Source organism: Apium graveolens, chromosome 6, assembly GCF_009905375.1.
Source record: "Apium graveolens cultivar Ventura chromosome 6, ASM990537v1, whole genome shotgun sequence".
Classification (NCBI taxonomy): Eukaryota; Viridiplantae; Streptophyta; class Magnoliopsida; order Apiales; family Apiaceae; genus Apium; species Apium graveolens.
In genome coordinates, this window is record NC_133652.1 from 65,471,641 (window position 1) to 65,483,751 (window position 12,111).

Consider the following 12,111-nt stretch of genomic DNA (forward strand, 5'->3'; position numbering starts at 1 on the left):
TTTCCGCCTCACAAGTTTTTGGCGCTGCTGCCGGGGACTCGACGTATTTGTTTAGTTTATGTACTTACCATCAATGGTCATTAGGACTTATTGATTAAGACGTGTTACTTATTATTTCCGGTTGTGTCCAGGTACTTTAGCTAGCGTTTATGCAAACACGTTCTCGTACTCGCAAGAGGATTTTAGATACGACTGAGGAGACAGACTCAGTTCTTGATATTCCAGAGAAGATAGATTTTGAAGATTCGGATAAAGAGAGTGAGCACAAAAAACAAATAATCATGGGTGATCGTATAGTTCCGGCAGATCCAGCTCTTATGGACTTTTCTCGGCCTAAAATTGATGAAATTCAGTCAAGCATCCTGCATCTGGCTATTCAGGCCAACACTTTCGAAATTAAGCCGGGCACTATTCAGATGGTGCAGAATTCTGTTTCTTTCGGAGGTGCTGTGACTGAAGACCCCAACATGCACATCAGGAATTTTGTCGAGATCTGTAGTACTTTCAAATATAATGGTGTGACTGATGAGGCTATCAAGCTGAGGCTTTTCCCATTCTCTCTGAGGGATAAAGCTAAGGACTGGTTACATTATGAACCAGCTGGGTCCATCACTACTTGGAAAGATCTTGCGCAAAAGTTTCTGGTGAAGTTCTATCCAATGGCGAAGACTACAACTATGAGGAGTGCTCTTACTTAGTTTGCGTAGCAACCAACAGAATCTATGTGCGAAGCTTGGGAGCGCTACAAGGAGATATTGAGAAAGTGTCCACATCATGGTATGCCTGACTGGATGGTGATCACTGGTTTTTATAATGGTTTGGGGGCCCAAACTCGGCCCATGCTCGATGCAGCAGGTGGAGGCGCCTTGTGGGCCAAAATCTATACCGAGGCTTATAATCTTATTGAAACTATGGCTACAAATGAGCATCAAAACCCAACTCAAAGGATGATTCCTGGGAAGTTAGTAGGCATTCTGGAAGTTGATGCAACTACAGCTATTGCAGCGCAGCTCCAAGCGCTGTCTTTGAAGGTCGATTCTTTAGCCACCTATGGAGTCAATCAGATAGCTATGGTCTGTGAGCTTTGTGCAGGTTCTCATGCTACGGATCCGTGTTCTCTTGTTAATGAATCTGTTCAGTATGTGAATAATTATCAGCGACCGCAGCATTCTGTGCCAGCTACTTATCATCCTAACAACAAAAATCATCCCAATTTCAGCTGGAGCAATACTCAGAATGCTATTCAGCAACCATATCAGCAAGGCGTAAGTAAACAGTTTAATCCACCTGGATTTATGCAACACAAAATTATGTTCAAAGGCAATCATATCCTCAATAAGGAGGTGTTGCTCCACCTTCTAGTGCTGATTTCGAGGAACTCAAGCCGTTGTGCAAAAGTCAGGCTGTTTCTATCAAGACCTTGGAAAATCAAATCGGTCAAATAGCCAATGCAGTGCTCAATCGTCAACCTGGCACACTTCTGAGTGATACTGAAGTGCCAGGCAGGAAGGAAGCTAAAGAGCAAGTCAAAGCTATTACCTTAAGGTCTGGGAAAGTTGCTGATGCTGAAAAAGCAAAAGACGGAGAAGCTGAAGTTGTTGATGAAGAAGAGAAGCAAAAGGAGAAAGCGGTGGAACCAAGGAAGGCTACTGTTGAACACACTCTGCCTGAGGGTAATACAGGGGAGAAACATCTCTATCCTCCACCACCTTTCCCTAAGAGATTGCAACAATAAAAGGTGGATAAGCAGTTCGGTAAGTTTCTGGAGGTGTTCAAGAAACTTCACATCAACATACCTTTCGCTAAGGCTCTGGAGCAAATGCCTAGTTATGTGAAATTCATGAAGAGTATTCTTTCAAGGAGGTGAAACTGGATGACCTTGAGACCGTTGCTCTAACGGAAGAGTGCAGTGCTGTGCTGCAACAAAAATTATCTCCAAAGCTTAAAGATCCAGGTAGCTTCACAATTCCTTGCACCATTGGCAAGTTGTCTTTTGATAAATGCCTGTACGATTTGGGAGCAAGCATCAATCTGATGCCATTGTCTATCTTCAAAAAGTTGAATTTGCCTGATCCAAAGCCCACCTACATGTCTCTACAATTGGCTGATCGTTCTATTACATATCCAAGAGGCATAGTGGAGGACGTGTTAGTAAAGGTGGATAAGCTCTTCTTCCCTGCAGATTTTGTCATTTTGGATTTTGAGGAAGATAAGAAGATCCCCATAATCTTGGGAAGACCTTTCTTGGCTACAGGTCGTACTTTGATAGATGTGCAGAAAGGTGAACTTACTATGAGGGTGCAGGATCAGGATGTGATATTCAATGTATTCAAGGCGATGAAATTCCCTACAGAAGATGAGGAGTGCTTAAAAGTGGATTTGATTGATTTTGTGGTAACTTCAGAACTTGATCATATGCTAATGTCTGATGCATTAGAGAAAGCCTTAGTGGGGAATTTGACAGTGATGATGAGGATGACAATGAGCAACTATAATATCTAAATGCTTCTCCTTGGAGGCGAAAGCTAGACATGCCATTTGAATCTTTTGGTACTTCTGATCTCAAGAATGCTGACGGAAAGCTCAAACCATCTATTGAGGAAACACCTACTTTGGAGCTTAAACCATTGCCTGAACACTTCAGGTATGCCTTTCTAGGTGATGCATCTACTTTGCCTGTTATTATTGCATCTAACCTTTCGGGTAGTGAGGAGGACAAGCTCTTGAGGATCTTGAGAGAATTCAAATCGGCTATCAGATGGACTATAGCAGATATCAAAGGGGATCAGCCCTTCGTACTGCATGCATAAAATTCTGCTAGAGGAAGGTAGTAAGCTGACTGTTGAGCAACAACGATGACTTAATCCTATCATGAAAGAAGTTGTGAAGAAAGAAATTCTGAAGTGGCTAGATGCAGGAATCATATATCCTATTTCTGACAGTTCTTGGGTGAGCCCCGTGTAATGTGTACCTAAGAAATGAGGTATAACTGTGGTAGCAAATGAGAAGAACGAGCTCATCCCCACTTGAACAGTCACATGATGGAGGGTATGCATGGATTACAGAAAGTTGAACAAGGCCACGAGAAAGGATCACTTCCCTCTTCCATTTATTGATCAGATGCATGACAGGTTGGCCGGTCATGAGTATTATAGTCTTCTGGATGGCTATTCAGGGTATAATCAGATTTGCATTGCACCAGAGGATTAAGAAAATACTACCTTCACTTTTCCATTTGGCACGTTTGCTTTTCGCATAGTTTCGTTTGGCTTATGTGGCGCACCTGCCACTTTTCAGAGATGTATGATGGCTATATTCTCTGATATGATTGGAAATAATGTCAAAGTGTTCATAGAAGACTTCTCTGTCTTTGGACATTCATTTGATGAATGTTTGAATAATCTTCGTGCGGTGCTCAAAAGGTGTATGGAAAATAATTTGGTGCTCATTTGGGAAAAATGTCACTTTATGGTGTGTGAAGGCATTATTCTCGGGCATAAGGTCACTAGCAAGGGTTTTGAGGTGGACAAAGCCAAGGTGGGAGTCATTGAAAATCTTCCACCATCTACATCTGTGAAAGAAATCCGTAGTTGTCTTGGTCATGCAGGGTTTTATCGTCGTTTCATTAAGGACTTCTCGAAGATATCTAAGCCATTGTGCAACTTGCTCGAGAAGGATGTGCCTTTCAAATTTGATGATGAATGCTTGGTGGCATTCGAGACTCTTAAGAAGAGTTTGATAACTGCACCAGTTATTACGGCACCTGATTGGACAAAGCCTTTTGAGATGATGTGTGATGTGAGTGATTATGCGGTGGGAGCAGTTCTTGGGCAGTGCAAGAATAATCTTTTTCATGTGCTCTACTATTCCAGTAAGACTCTAAATGGAGCTCAAATGAACTACACCACTACTGAGAAGGAGCTCTTGGCTATAGTCTTTGGTTTCGAAAAATTTCGATCTTATCTGCTTGGGACAAAGGTGACAGTATTCACTGATCATGCTGTCATTCGCTATTTGGTCTCAAAGAAGGATTCAAAGCCTAGACTAATTCATTGGGTGCTCTTGCTACAGGAATTTGAGTTAGAGATCAAGGATCGAAAAGGTACTGATAATCAAGTAGCTAACCATCTCTCTAGATTGGAGAATCCCGATTCTACTTTACATGATAAGACATTGATCAACGAATCTTTTCCGGATGAGTAGTTGTTCGCAGTTCAGGAGGAAGAGCCATGGTTCACAGATATTGTGAACTATCTTGTCAGAAATATAATGCCTCCTAATATGAATGCAGCTCAAAAGAAGAAGTTTCTGCATGAGTTAAAGTGGTACATGTGGGATGAACCGTATTTGTTTAGACGAGGAGCTGACCAGATCATCAGGAGATGTATCCCATTCTGTGAGACGTAGGGGATATTACGAGACTGCCATTCCACAGTTTATGGTGGACATTATGGTGGTGAAAAGACAGCAGCTCGTATTCTGCAAACAGGTTTTTTCTGGCCTACTTTGTTCAAGGATGCTCATCAGTTCGTTTTAAGGCGTGATCATTGCCAAAGAGCGGGAAATCTTACGAGGAAGGATGAGATGCCGTTAAATGTGATGCTTGAAGTCGAGGTCTTTGATGTTTGGGGAATCAATTTCATGGGACCATTTGTATCATCCTGCAATAATCAGTACATCTTGCTGGCAGTTGATTATGTCTCAAAATGGGTAGAAGTCAAGGCTCTACCGACGAATGATGCAAATGTAGTGTTGAATTTTCTTCATAAGCAGATTTTCACAAGGTTTGGAACGCCACGAGTAATCATAAGTGATGAGGGGTCGCATTTATGCAACCGTAAGTTCACTTCTATGATGCAGCGCTACAATATGAATCATCGTGTTGCTACTGCCTATCATCCGCAAACGAATGGTCAAGCTGAAGTGTCTAATAGAGAGATCAAGCGCATTCTAGAGAAAGTTGTTTGTCCATCAAGGAAGGATTGGTCTTTAAAGCTCGATGAAGCTGTTTGGGCTTATAGAACAGCATACAAGACTCCACTTGGGATGTCCCCGTTTCAACTTATTTATGGTAAGGGATGTCATTTACCTGCGGAGCTTGAACATAAGGCTTATTGGGCGTTGAAGAAGTTGAACCTTGATCTAGATGCAGTTGGGAAGAAGTGAATGCTTCAGTTAAATAAACTTGATGAATTTCGACTCCAAGCGTACGAGAACAACAAAATGTACTAAGCAAAAAGTGAAAAGGTGGCACGACAGGAAGCTATATCCTAAGTCATTTGTGTCGGGGCAACAAGTTCTTTTATTCAACTCTCGTCTCCGACTTTTTCCTGGAAAGTTGAAATCAAGGTGGTCTGGACCTTTTATTGTCAAAACTGTGTTTCCACATGGAGCGGTGGAGATATTTGAGAATGATCCGGGACAAGCATTCAAGGTTAATGGTCAGCGATTGAAGCATTACTATGGGGACACGACAAACCGGGAAGTGGTTAGTGCCATTTTATTGTCAACTTGAGCAAGGTACTCTACGTCAAGCTAATGACGTAAAAGAAGCGTTTCTTGGGAGGCAACCCAAGATTTGTTATTATAGGAACCCTTAGAAGTCAATAACCTATCCAAAAACACAAAAAAATCAGAAAAATTGGGGAATAATTTTTTTTCCCCGACACCCTCTGGGCGCCCGCTCAGCTCTGCTGGTCGGCCGCTCAGGATGCTGGCGCCCGCTCTGCTTAGCTGAGCGACCGCTCAGCCCCCGACTGTCTGAAATTTTTTTAGCCTTATAAAAATCCAAAAAAATCAGAAAAATTCAAAATAAAAACATAAACCCACAACCCACAAATTCTTTTCCCATTATCCCATGTTTTCTCCCTCAAACCCCACTCCTAATCAATTTCTAACCCTAATCTCTACCCTATATATACATACAACTAGGGGTGAGCATCGGTCGGTTTGGGCGGTTTGGAGGGTCCAAACCGAACCAAACCGAAATTAGCGGTTTTCCTAAAATCCCATCCGAAACCAAACCGTTATGTGAAAAACCCAAACCAAACCAATCCGTTTAAAATGGTTCGGTTCGGTTTGGTTTCGGTTTAAACCGTTTTTCCTATAAAATAAAATTAGAAATTAAATTAAACTTGAAATTGTAAATAAGAATCGAAATTTTGTACCATATTATAGAATTATAATCATATTCAAAAAGAATATATAGAAAAATATTGACTTTGAAAAATAAAAAAAAGGCAAGAAGACGTACGAAAAAGATGCGACCAATTCTTATGCTTTCATTGAATAAAAATAAAAATACTGAAAATATAACACATACATGAATATTTATATCTTAGAATAAAATATATTATGATTAATCATTTTATATGTTTTAGTTTACACATATGTTGTACATAATAATTTTATTATTAATTACACTTTACTAATACATTTAAATATTCAGTTCGGTTATATCGGTCGGTTTGGAGGTAAAAATCGAAACCAAACCGAAAAAACCGGTTTTTAAAATGCTAATCCGTAACCGAACCAAACCGTTAGTAAACCGTAAAATTCGATTTGGTCGGTTTGGATTGGGCGGTTTCAGTCGGTTTGGGTAATTTATGCTCAGCCCTACATACAACTCCTCCATATACTCTCCCATAAACTTTCAACCTTAAAACTCTCTCCCATATTCAAAAACACAACTCTTAAACACTTTTTCCCAGTTTCAATGGCACCCAAGAGATCACGAACTATTGATAGCAGCAGCACCGTTCCTACTGCCGATTCTTCGAGGGGAACTGCTGCGAGACCTCGTTTGTTTGATAGGGCTGCTGAGGAGGAGTATACTAGGCTTCTGTCTAAGCCGACTCTGAAGGAGAGGGGATTATTACCATCGGGGAGGGATGGTGAGTTATTGCAGATGATTGCTGAAAAGGGGTGGATTTCTTTTTGTGAGTTGCCGGAGGCGGTTCTGATAAGCGTGGTTCGTGAGTTTTATGCGAACGCAAATGCTGAAAAGAATGGGTTTACAGTTGTTCGTGGGCTTACTGTGGATTATCATCCGGAGGTGATTCGTCGTGTGATTGGACAGCGACAGCGGAAGCCCACAGAGGAGAATTGGAATGAGAAGCCCTCCGAGGAGTTTGATTTGGATTTGATTTGTGCTACTCTCTGTCAGCCGGACACGGTTTGGAAGTTCAAGACTGGAACTAACGAGTATCGTTCTTTTCCAGCGATTGCGATGAATAGGTACGCCCGTGCATGGAATGCCTTTATTTGTGCTAATATTTTGCCTACTTCACATGCACATGAGGTTACGGTTGAGCAAGCAAGGTTGTTATGGGGTATTTTGAAAGAGGAGTATTATGTGGACCTTGGTGAGTTCATCTACCAAGGGATTCTAAAGTTTTTAAGGGGAGCGAAGCACATGAACATCCCTTATGCATCTACTGTCATGAAGCTATGCCGAGCAGTGGGAGTTCATTGGCCTTCTCACGAGCAATTACAGATGTCGGCCGCTCCAATTGATTCAGCGACTCTGAATGCGATGCAGGAGTGGACGGGTGGAGAGCCCGAGGAACATAGGTTGGGTTATCATTTTCCAGGAGGACGTCCAGCAGCTGGTGCTACCATGGCTAGGCCGGGTCGTGATGAGGCAGGCTCTTCTAGAGCTCAGGAGGGTGCTGAGATGGCTGATGCCCAGTATATGAGGCTATTGAGGAGGATGAATGTGATGTATGAGTCGCAGAGTAGGTTCGCTCAGGAGCTCACCCTTGCACTTGGGACTGCTTTCAGAGGCCTTGAAGCTGACATCCAGTGGCCCATTTTTGGTGAGGACTCTGCTTATCCGCCTCCTGATACTCCACCCTCCGAGGGTGAAGATGATGATTTCTCCGAGTAGGTATACCCTGTGTTCCTTTCTACTACCTTCACTGGGGACAGTGAATATTTTAAGTTTGGGGGTGGTAGTTAAGGAATATTTTTGTGTGTGTGTCATGTAGTTGCATATTCATGATAGTTTAGTTCATATAATCGCATATTTTTGCCATATAGTTTTTTTAATATTATTTTATAGCTTTATTTATCATGTCATTTAGTTCATGCATATACCATGATCCCTTTTGTGTTGCTTTACCAATTGATTTGTGATATTGATGCAAGTGTAGTGATAGCGTTAGAGTGATGTTGAGTCTTGTAGGTTGACATGCATGCTAGAAACACTTGTAATTTCACTAAGTCTTAGAGTATGCTTAAGGACTAGATTGTTGTCATGGTTTGATGGTTTTCAAGGTTAATCTATTGATTATGCTTAGAATTTAAAATAGGTTCTTAATGATAAAAGGCATGAAAAGAAAAAATTGAAGTAAAAATTGGAATTTATTGCTAATTGTGGCTAGGCGTCAAATGGCTAGTAGTCGGCTCGTATTTTTATGCGAGTAGTCTAGGATTGAGCAAAATGGAGCGAAACGCACTTGCTCAGAAATTTAAAAAAAATAATAGAAAAAAAGAGAAAAATAGAAAAAAAGAAAAAAAGAAAAAAAAGAGAAAAAATAAATAGTTAATGCATAATTGATCACGAGTGGGCTCTTTGGTATTCGAGTTATTAAGTTATGAGGGGACTTTGTGCCTAGTGACCTAAGGCTTTTATAGTCTGGGATCCGCTAACCTAACGCTCGCTAAATGGATGCCATTGCATAAGTCTTTTGTGGACCTCACTCATTGCACGGTCAAATAAGCATTTGTTGTTATGTTGAATAAAGGCATGGTTCCGTAATAAGCTCCAGTAATCTTGAAGTGTTATAAGTCATTTTGTGCCTAAAATTTATTCTTCGTATAATCATGTGATTGCCTTGAGGATAGTCGAGTTATGATAATTGATCTAGTTTCGAAGCATATCTGTTAAGCATCCGCACACACCACGTTTCTGGTTGTATGATAGTTTGCATGATTTGATTGATCTTTATTCGCCTAATTGCATTTGTTGAGATGTCGTGAGTTGGTTGGTTTAGTCGTTGTAATGGGGATCGCTGCATTTCATATAGATTGCATTCATGCATATTTTTGTTTTGTTTTTGAGTCTGTGACGCTTGAGGATAAGCATCGATTTAAGTTTAGGGGTGTGATAAGTGGCATTCTATACCACTTAGAACGTCTTATAATGGCTTGAATTGATGTCTTGAAAACAAGTATTTTGTGTATTTGATGCGTTTTTCTAGTGTTTATGCATTTCAAGGTATTACTTGTGTTTGAGGGGAGATTTCATCAGGAATAAGCCTAAGTATGTGCTTGGCATTGCAAGTGGGAAGTTAGGAGCAGAACGCAGCAGAAATCGGGATTAAAATAATAAATTTTCCAGTGAGGTGCTGGGCGCCGCTCAGCCTGGCTGGGCGGCCGCTCAGGAAGCTGGGCGGCCGCTCAGGATTGCTGGGCGGCCGCTCAGGGTCGTAAAAAAAGATACTGATTTTTAGACTCCTGATTCTGTTGGACTTCCGACTTCTGAAATAGCTGGGACTTGTGGGGCTTCTATATAAGTAGTTTTCAGAGACGTTTCACATATAGAGAATCATGATATCAATCAAGGAGCAAGGAGAGAAGGAAGAAGACCGTTTTAGCACATCGCAACGAAGAAGAGAAAGCATAGTTTTCTTGTGATTCTTTTATTAGTTGTATTAATGGATGCTAGTTTTCTTTACTTTGAACCTTATTACTCTTGTGACGTACTCTGATTTTAATAAGTAGTTTTATTAGTTATTCTTGTGTGTTATTATCATATTTTCATATGAACCCATGGTGACGATGAGTTCTATCATGGGCCAATCGTGATCATGGGGTCGTAACGGATTTACTATGGAATTATTTAGTTAGTTGTTTAATACCTTAGTGTGATGATTGTTTGATATCTAGTATTGGTTGTGCTTATTCGTCTTATGTGCATCGCGAACATATAAGATAGGGTGTTAATCTCTTGTGAAGCGACAGTGGATCTTGAGGGTTTGAACTTTCCATACTAGCATAGGTTCATGTATGTATATGCATGATTAGTGGGTAACTCTAACCGTTTTACTTACCCTGTGTAATCATAAGGAATAACTTGTGCTTAAATCGTTATGTTGTCAAATTCTGTAGACATATAGGGTCTCAATATAATTGATGCCTATTCAACTTCATCTTAATTGTGGATGTTTGGTAGAATGGTATTAGTACAATGAAAGTTGGATTTTATCAGTTTCGTGTTGTTCGATTAATATCATCACCGTTACATGCTAAGGGTAATAACAGTAACTATTGAAGGAAGTAGTAATGAAGTTATGATCTCATGTGTGTTTAACATTGTTAATTCAAGTATCAATTAAGTGTTTAATTCTTGTAGTTAATTATAGTTAATAATTAGTTAATCAATTCTACGTGTTATTGTCTTGACCTTGAGAAGTAATCATATATTGGTGAGTAAGTGTTAATTGAACATAATTTGTCTGAGTCTCTGAACGAACTAGAAATTATTCTATATTACTTGTGAACGCGTATACTTGCGTGAATTATTAGCGCGTGCCTTTCCGCCTAACACATGGCGTGAATCAGATGATAGTCTTTCAACCGAAGGCTCCAAATGATCAGACGATCCATATATAATAACCTGTACATAAAGTAGCATATGCATTAACCCTTCTTTACACTACCACGGATCGCAACAGGTTTAAGTATGAAAACAAGCCACAACCTTAACTTTTATTACATCGCACCAAATCCCAACTAGTTCAACTTACAATTGATTATGATATTGTTCTTACAATCTTGCATAACTCATCTATAATATAAAGCTCCTGCTAGCTCGATCCAACTTAACCTGGAATCCTAGCTCGCACATTGGACTGAGAATCCTCGTTACCAACAATTTCCTTGTCAACTGTTGAAAACATAAAAATTTGCAAGAGTGAGCTAACTAGATCAGCAAGTCATAATAGCAATAATTGAGGTTAAACAATAACCAATTGAAATGATTTAGAAGAATCAAGTTTCTGAATAAGCAATGATTAGAAATGGACATTCACTTTTTTTTGTAAAAACCAAGGTTAGGCTGCTGATCAGTCACGCAATAACCCCGAGCAAGGCTCCCAGCTTTGATCTATATACTGGATCCAAGGCACGCATTGGCCTATTATGACCATGAATCTGGTCTGACCACGAATCTGGTCCATATTTATAAAACCATCCAATTCTAAAACAATTCAATATAATATTGAATGTAATTCAATAAGCTGAATCATAAACAACATTTATCTTGAAACATAGGGTGATTCACAATACCATGAATGTATAACAAGGAATTCAAGAAAAGATTGGCTTTCAATCAAGGAAAGAATCAAAAAGTAGAAGACCAAGGGTTCAAGGGTTACAAGGATTGATCTTCCGTTAAACAAGGAATAAGGGTTGGTATGTCAAGAAATTCCATATCAGAAATCAGTATGTGGTAGATATGTATTTGTCGAGTAGTATCGTGTGTGTTTGGCTCGAATCTGAGAATTCAGCAATCAATGCTTTATGAAGAATAAGGCTTATGGTTCAAGATCAATAAGAATCAGGCTTATGTTTTGTGAAAGTTCAAAAATATTTACAATATATCTTGAGGAAAGGTTCAGAAGTACTTGCCTTATCACATATGATTTCCAACTTTACTTGTATTCATCTCACAATTTTACTCATCAATCACTTTTCTTCTCTTTCTATGCCTTGCTTCTATTTAACAATCACTTGCCTTCTCTTTCTACGCTTCTGTTCTATTTACAGTCACTGGCTTTCTTTCCTATGCCTCACTGACACTGCTAGGCATCACAAGTATTTTTCAATATTCAATCCCATGTTATTCTAATCATCACATAGACGTCATAATCTTTTATCTACCCTTCGTTTTACCCAAATCCAATTTACGGATTGAAAGTTATGATTAAAACAGTCAAACAGCAACCACATAGGCATATAACACATCAATCAGATAGCACGTAGCACATAGCATGCAAGATATTCGATCAAAATAATTTTTCAAATAAGATTCGGGGTCAAAATGATTTTTCAAGTATTTAATACAAATTTTTGAACATTTTTCGGAATTAAAACGGGTCTCCGAAT

At 39.7% G+C, this 12,111-nt stretch overlaps 1 non-coding gene across 1 annotated transcript; it reads right to left on the minus strand.

Annotated features, from left to right (window-relative positions):
* Positions 1–674: 674 nt before the first annotated feature.
* On the minus strand, positions 675–781 carry LOC141669660 (small nucleolar RNA R71). The gene has a single exon (XR_012553928.1). It is a non-coding gene; the product is annotated as a small nucleolar RNA R71 (small nucleolar RNA).
* Positions 782–12,111: the final 11,330 nt, after the last annotated feature.